The sequence below is a fragment of the Apteryx mantelli genome, chromosome 11 (genome assembly GCF_036417845.1).
Source record: "Apteryx mantelli isolate bAptMan1 chromosome 11, bAptMan1.hap1, whole genome shotgun sequence".
Lineage (NCBI taxonomy): Eukaryota > Metazoa > Chordata > Aves > Apterygiformes > Apterygidae > Apteryx > Apteryx mantelli.
Genome location: NC_089988.1, coordinates 26,831,226 through 26,839,330, shown reverse-complemented (window position 1 = coordinate 26,839,330; position 8,105 = coordinate 26,831,226).

Here is an 8,105-nt window from a genome sequence, read left to right as displayed (position 1 = left end):
CAACCACAACCAGCACCCACGCACCTAGCACTGGCCTAGCAGGCACTGAGCCACAAGTGACCTCACAACCACAAACAGCAGCCACGCACCTAGCACTGGCCTAGCAGGCATTGAGTCACCACTGACCTCACAACCACAAACAGCAGCCACGCACCTAGCACTGGCCTAGCAGGCACTGAGCCACCACTGACCTCACAACCACAAACAGCACCCACGCACCTAGCACTGGCCTAGCAGGCACTGAGCCACCACTGACCTCACAACCACCAACAGCAGCCACGCACCTAGCACTGGCCTAGCAGGCACTGAGCCACCACTGACCTCACAACCACCAACAGCAGCCACGCACCTAGCACTGGCCTAGCAGGCACTGAGCCACCACTGACCTCACAACCACCAACAGCAGCCACGCACCTAGCACTGGCCTAGCAGGCACTGAGCCACCACTGACCTCACAACCACAACCAGCAGCCACGCACCTAGCACTGGTCTAGCAGGCACTGAGCCACCACTGACCTCTCAACCACAAACAGCAGCCACGCACCTAGCACTGGCCTAGCAGGCACTGAGCCACCACTGACCTCACAATTGAAAACAGCAGCCACGCACCTAGCACTGGCCTAGCAGGCACTGAGACACCGCTGACCTCACAACCACAAACAGCACCCACGCACCTAGCACTGGCCTAGCAGGCACTGAGACACCACTGACCTCACAACCACAAACAGCACCCACGCACCTAGCACTGGCCTAGCAGGCACTGAGCCACCACTGACCTCACAACCACAAACAGCAGCCACGCACCTAGCACTGGCCTAGCAGGCACTGAGCCACCACTGACCTCACAACCACAAACAGCACCCACGCACCTAGCACTGGCCTAGCAGGCACTGAGCCACCACTGACCTCACAACCACAAACAGCAGCCACACACCTAGCACTGGCCTAGCAGGCACTGAGACACCACTGACCTCACAACCACAACCAGCACCCACGCACCTAGCACTGGCCTAGCAGGCACTGAGCCACAAGGGACCTCACAACCACAAACAGCAGCCACGCACCTAGCACTGGCCTAGCAGGCACTGAGCCACAACTGACCTCACAACAACAAACACCATCCACGCACCTAGCCCTGGCCTAGCAGGCACTGAGCCACCACTGACCTCACAACCACAAACAGCACCCACGCACCTAGCACTGGCCTAGCAGGCACTGAGACACCACTGACCTCACAGTTGAAAACAGCATCCACGCACCTAGCACTGGCCTAGCAGGCACTGAGCCACCACTGACCTCACAAAAACAAACAGCACCCACGCACCTAGCACTGGCCTAGCAGGCACTGAGCCACCACTGACCTCACAACCACAAACAGCAGCCACGCACCTAGCACTGGCCTAGCAGGCACTGAGCCACCACTGACCTCACAACCACAAAGAGCACCCACGCACCTAGCACTGGCCTAGCAGGCACTGAGCCACCACTGACCTCACAACCACAAACAGCAGCCACGCACCTAGCACTGGCCTAGCAGGCACTGAGCCACCACTGACCTCACAACCACAAACAGCACCCACGCACCTAGCACTGGCCTAGCAGGCACTGAGCCACAAGGGACCTCACAACCACAAAGAGCACCCACGCACCTAGCACTGGCCTAGCAGGCATTGAGTCACCACTGACCTCACAACCACAACCAGCAGCCACGCACCTAGCACTGGCCTAGCAGGCACTGAGCCACCACTGACCTCACAACCACCAACAGCAGCCACGCACCTAGCACTGGCCTAGCAGGCACTGAGCCACCACTGACCTCACAACCACCAACAGCAGCCACGCACCTAGCACTGGCCTAGCAGGCACTGAGCCACCACTGACCTCACAAAAACAAACAGCACCCACGCACCTAGCACTGGCCTAGCAGGCACTGAGCCACCACTGACCTCACAACCACAAACAGCACCCACGCACCTAGCACTGGCCTAGCAGGCACTGAGACACCGCTGACCTCACAACCACAAACAGCAGCCACGCACCTAGCACTGGCCTAGCAGGCACTGAGCCACCACTGACCTCACAACCACAAACAGCACCCACGCACCTAGCACTGGCCTAGCAGGCACTGAGCCACAAGTGACCTCACAACCACAAACAGCATCCACGCACCTAGCACTGGCCTAGCAGGCACTGAGCCACCACTGACCTCACAACCACAAACAGCACCCACGCACCTAGCACTGGCCTAGCAGGCACTGAGACACCGCTGACCTCACAACCACAAACAGCAGCCACGCACCTAGCACTGGCCTAGCAGGCACTGAGCCACCACTGACCTCACAACCACAAACAGCAGCCACGCACCTAGCACTGGCCTAGCAGGCACTGAGACACCACTGACCTCACAGTTGAAAACAGCATCCACGCACCTAGCACTGGCCTAGCAGGCACTGAGCCACCACTGACCTCACAAAAACAAACAGCACCCACGCACCTAGCACTGGCCTAGCAGGCACTGAGCCACCACTGACCTCACAACCACAAACAGCAGCCACGCACCTAGCACTGGCCTAGCAGGCACTGAGCCACCACTGACCTCACAACCACAAACAGCACCCACGCACCTAGCACTGGCCTAGCAGGCACTGAGCCACCACTGACCTCACAACCACAAACAGCAGCCACGCACCTAGCACTGGCCTAGCAGGCACTGAGCCACCACTGACCTCACAACCACAACCAGCACCCACGCACCTAGCACTGGCCTAGCAGGCACTGAGCCACAAGTGACCTCACAACCACAAACAGCAGCCACGCACCTAGCACTGGCCTAGCAGGCATTGAGTCACCACTGACCTCACAACCACAACCAGCAGCCACGCACCTAGCACTGGCCTAGCAGGCACTGAGCCACCACTGACCTCACAACCACCAACAGCAGCCACGCACCTAGCACTGGCCTAGCAGGCACTGAGCCACCACTGACCTCACAACCACAACCAGCAGCCACGCACCTAGCACTGGTCTAGCAGGCACTGAGCCACCACTGACCTCTCAACCACAAACAGCAGCCACGCACCTAGCACTGGCCTAGCAGGCACTGAGCCACCACTGACCTCACAATTGAAAACAGCAGCCACGCACCTAGCACTGGCCTAGCAGGCACTGAGACACCGCTGACCTCACAACCACAAACAGCAGCCACGCACCTAGCACTGGCCTAGCAGGCACTGAGCCACCACTGACCTCACAACCACAAACAGCACCCACGCACCTAGCACTGGCCTAGCAGGCACTGAGCCACCACTGACCTCACAACCACAAACAGCAGCCACGCACCTAGCACTGGCCTAGCAGGCACTGAGCCACCACTGACCTCACAACCACAAACAGCACCCACGCACCTAGCACTGGCCTAGCAGGCACTGAGCCACCACTGACCTCACAACCACAAAGAGCACCCACGCACCTAGCACTGGCCTAGCAGGCACTGAGACACACCTGACCTCACAACCACAAACAGCAGCCACACACCTAGCACTGGCCTAGCAGGCACTGAGACACCACTGACCTCACAACCACAAACAGCAGCCACGCACCTAGCACTGGCCTAGCAGGCACTGAGCCACAAGGGACCTCACAACCACAAACAGCAGCCACGCACCTAGCACTGGCCTAGCAGGCACTGAGCCACCACTGACCTCACAACCACCAACAGCAGCCACGCACCTAGCACTGGCCTAGCAGGCACTGAGCCACCACTGACCTCACAACCACAACCAGCAGCCACGCACCTAGCACTGGCCTAGCAGGCACTGAGCCACCACTGACCTCACAACCACAAACAGCACCCACGCACCTAGCACTGGCCTAGCAGGCACTGAGCCACCACTGACCTCACAACCACCAACAGCAGCCACGCACCTAGCACTGGCCTAGCAGGCACTGAGCCACCACGGACCTCACAACCACAACCAGCAGCCACGCACCTAGCACTGGCCTAGCAGGCACTGAGCCACCACTGACCTCGCAATTGAAAAGAGCAGCCACGCACCTAGCACTGGCCTAGCAGGCACTGAGACACCACTGACCTCACAACCACAACCAGCAGCCACGCACCTAGCACTGGCCTAGCAGGCACTGAGCCACCACTGACCTCACAACGACAAACAGCATCCACGCACCTAGCACTGGCCTAGCAGGCACTGAGCCACAAGTGACCTGACAACCACAAACAGCACCCACGCACCTAGCACTGGCCTAGCCGGCACTGAGACACCGCTGACCTCACAACCACAAACAGCAGCCACGCACCTAGCACTGGCCTAGCAGGCACTGAGCCACCACTGACCTCACAACCACAAACAGCAGCCACGCACCTAGCACTGGCCTAGCAGGCACTGAGCCACAAGTGACCTGACAACCACAAACAGCGCCCACGCACCTAGCACTGGCCTAGCAGGCACTGAGACACCGCTGACCTCACAACCACAAACAGCAGCCACGCACCTAGCACTGGCCTAGCAGGCACTGAGCCACCACTGACCTCACAACCACCAACAGCAGCCACGCACCTAGCACTGGCCTAGCAGGCACTGAGCCACCACTGACCTCACAACCACAAACAGCAGCCACGCACCTAGCACTGGCCTAGCAGGCACTGAGCCACCACTGACCTCACAACCACAAACAGCAGCCACGCACCTAGCACTGGCCTAGCAGGCACTGAGCCACCACTGACCTCACAACCACAAACAGCAGCCACGCACCTAGCACTGGCCTAGCAGGCACTGAGCCACCACTGACCTCACAACCACAAACAGCACCCACGCACCTAGCACTGGCCTAGCAGGCACTGAGCCACCACTGACCTCACAACCACAAACAGCAGCCACGCACCTAGCACTGGCCTAGCAGGCACTGAGCCACCACTGACCTCACAACCACCAACAGCAGCCACGCACCTAGCACTGGCCTAGCAGGCACTGAGCCACCACTGACCTCACAACCACAACCAGCAGCCACGCACCTAGCACTGGCCTAGCAGGCACTGAGCCACAAGGGACCTCACAACCACAAACAGCAGCCACGCACCTAGCACTGGCCTAGCAGGCACTGAGCCACCACTGACCTCACAACCACAAACAGCAGCCACACACCTAGCACTGGCCTAGCAGGCACTGAGCCACAAGTGACCTCACAACCACCAACAGCAGCCACGCACCTAGCACTGGCCTAGCAGGCACTGAGCCACCACTGACCTCACAACCACAACCAGCAGCCACGCACCTAGCACTGGCCTAGCAGGCACTGAGCCACCACTGACCTCGCAATTGAAAAGAGCAGCCACGCACCTAGCACTGGCCTAGCAGGCACTGAGACACCACTGACCTCACAACCACAACCAGCAGCCACGCACCTAGCACTGGCCTAGCAGGCACTGAGCCACCACTGACCTCACAACGACAAACAGCATCCACGCACCTAGCACTGGCCTAGCAGGCACTGAGCCACCACTGACCTCACAACCACAAACAGCACCCACGCACCTAGCACTGGCCTAGCAGGCACTGAGACACCGCTGACCTCACAACCACAAACAGCAGCCACGCACCTAGCACTGGCCTAGCAGGCACTGAGCCACCACTGACCTCACAACCACAAACAGCAGCCACGCACCTAGCACTGGCCTAGCAGGCACTGAGCCACCACTGACCTCACAACCACAAACAGCATCCACGCACCTAGCACTGGCCTAGCAGGCACTGAGACACCACTGACCTCACAACCACAAACAGCAGCCACGCACCTAGCACTGGCCTAGCAGGCACTGAGCCACCACTGACCTCACAACCACAAACAGCAGCCACGCACCTAGCACTGGCCTAGCAGGCACTGAGCCACCACTGACCTCACAACCACAAACAGCACTCACGCACCTAGCACTGGCCTAGCAGGCACTGAGCCACAAGGGACCTCACAACCACAAACAGCACCCACGCACCTAGCACTGGCCTAGCAGGCACTGAGACACCGCTGACCTCACAACCACAAACAGCACCCACGCACCTAGCACTGGCCTAGCAGGCACTGAGCCACCACTGACCTCACAACCACAAACAGCACCCACGCACCTAGCACTGGTCTAGCAGGCACTGAGCCACCACTGACCTCACAACCACCAACAGCAGCCACGCACCTAGCACTGGCCTAGCAGGCACTGAGCCACCACTGACCTCACAACCACAAAGAGCAGCCACGCACCTAGCACTGGCCTAGCAGGCACTGAGCCACCACTGACCTCACAACCACAAACAGCAGCCACGCACCTAGCACTGGCCTAGCAGGCACTGAGCCACCACTGACCTCACAACCACAAACAGCACCCACGCACCTAGCACTGGCCTAGCAGGCACTGAGCCACCACTGACCTCACAACCACAAACAGCACTCACGCACCTAGCACTGGCCTAGCAGGCACTGAGCCACAAGGGACCTCACAACCACAAACAGCAGCCACGCACCTAGCACTGGCCTAGCAGGCACTGAGCCACAAGGGACCTCACAACCACAAACAGCACCCACGCACCTAGCACTGGCCTAGCAGGCACTGAGCCACCACTGACCTCACAACCACAAACAGCAGCCACGCACCTAGCACTGGCCTAGCAGGCACTGAGCCACCACTGACCTCACAACCACAAACAGCAGCCACGCACCTAGCACTGGCCTAGCAGGCACTGAGCCACCACTGACCTCACAACCACAAACAGCAGCCACGCACCTAGCACTGGCCTAGCAGGCACTGAGCCACCACTGACCTCACAACCACAAACAGCAGCCACGCACCTAGCACTGGCCTAGCAGGCACTGAGCCACAAGTGACCTCACAATCACAAACAGCACCCACGCACCTAGCACTGGCCTAGCAGGCACTGAGCCACAACTGACCTCACAACCACAAACAGCAGCCACGCACCTAGCACTGGCCTAGCAGGCACTGAGCCACCACTGACCTCACAACCACCAACAGCACCCACGCACCTAGCACTGGCCTAGCAGGCACTGAGCCACCACTGACCTCACAACCACAACCAGCAGCCACGCACCTAGCACTGGCCTAGCAGGCACTGAGCCACCACTGACCTCACAACTGAAAACAGCAGCCACGCACCTAGCACTGGCCTAGCAGGCACTGAGCCACCACTGACCTCACAACCACAAACAGCAGCCACACACCTAGCACTGGCCTAGCAGGCACTGAGCCACAAGTGACCTCACAACCACAAACAGCAGCCACGCACCTAGCACTGGCCTAGCAGGCACTGAGCCACAAGTGACCTCACAATTGAAAACAGCAGCCACGCACCTAGCACTGGCCTAGCAGGCACTGAGCCACCACTGACCTCACAACCACAAACAGCAGCCACACACCTAGCACTGGCCTAGCAGGCACTGAGCCACCACTGACCTCACAACCACAAACAGCACCCATGCACCTAGCACTGGCCTAGCAGGCACTGAGCCACCACTGACCTCACAACCACAAACAGCAGCCACACACCTAGCACTGGCCTAGCAGGCACTGAGACACCGCTGACCTCACAACCACCAACAGCAGCCACGCACCTAGCACTGGCCTAGCAGGCACTGAGCCACCACGGACCTCACAACCACCAACAGCAGCCACGCACCTAGCACTGGCCTAGCAGGCACTGAGACACCACTGACCTCACAACCACAAACAGCACCCACGCACCTAGCACTGGCCTAGCAGGCACTGAGCCACCACTGACCTCACAACCACAAACAGCAGCCACGCACCTAGCACTGGCCTAGCAGGCACTGAGCCACAACTGACCTCACAACAGCAAACACCATCCACGCACCTAGCACTGGCCTAGCAGGCACTGAGCCACAACTGACCTCACGAAAACAAACAGCACTCACGCACCTAGCACTGGCCTAGCAGGCACTGAGCCACCACTGACCTCACAACCACAAACAGCACCCACGCACCTAGCACTGGCCTAGCAGGCACTGAGCCACCACTGACCTCACAACCACAAACAGCAGCCACGCACCTAGCACTGGCCTAGCAGGCA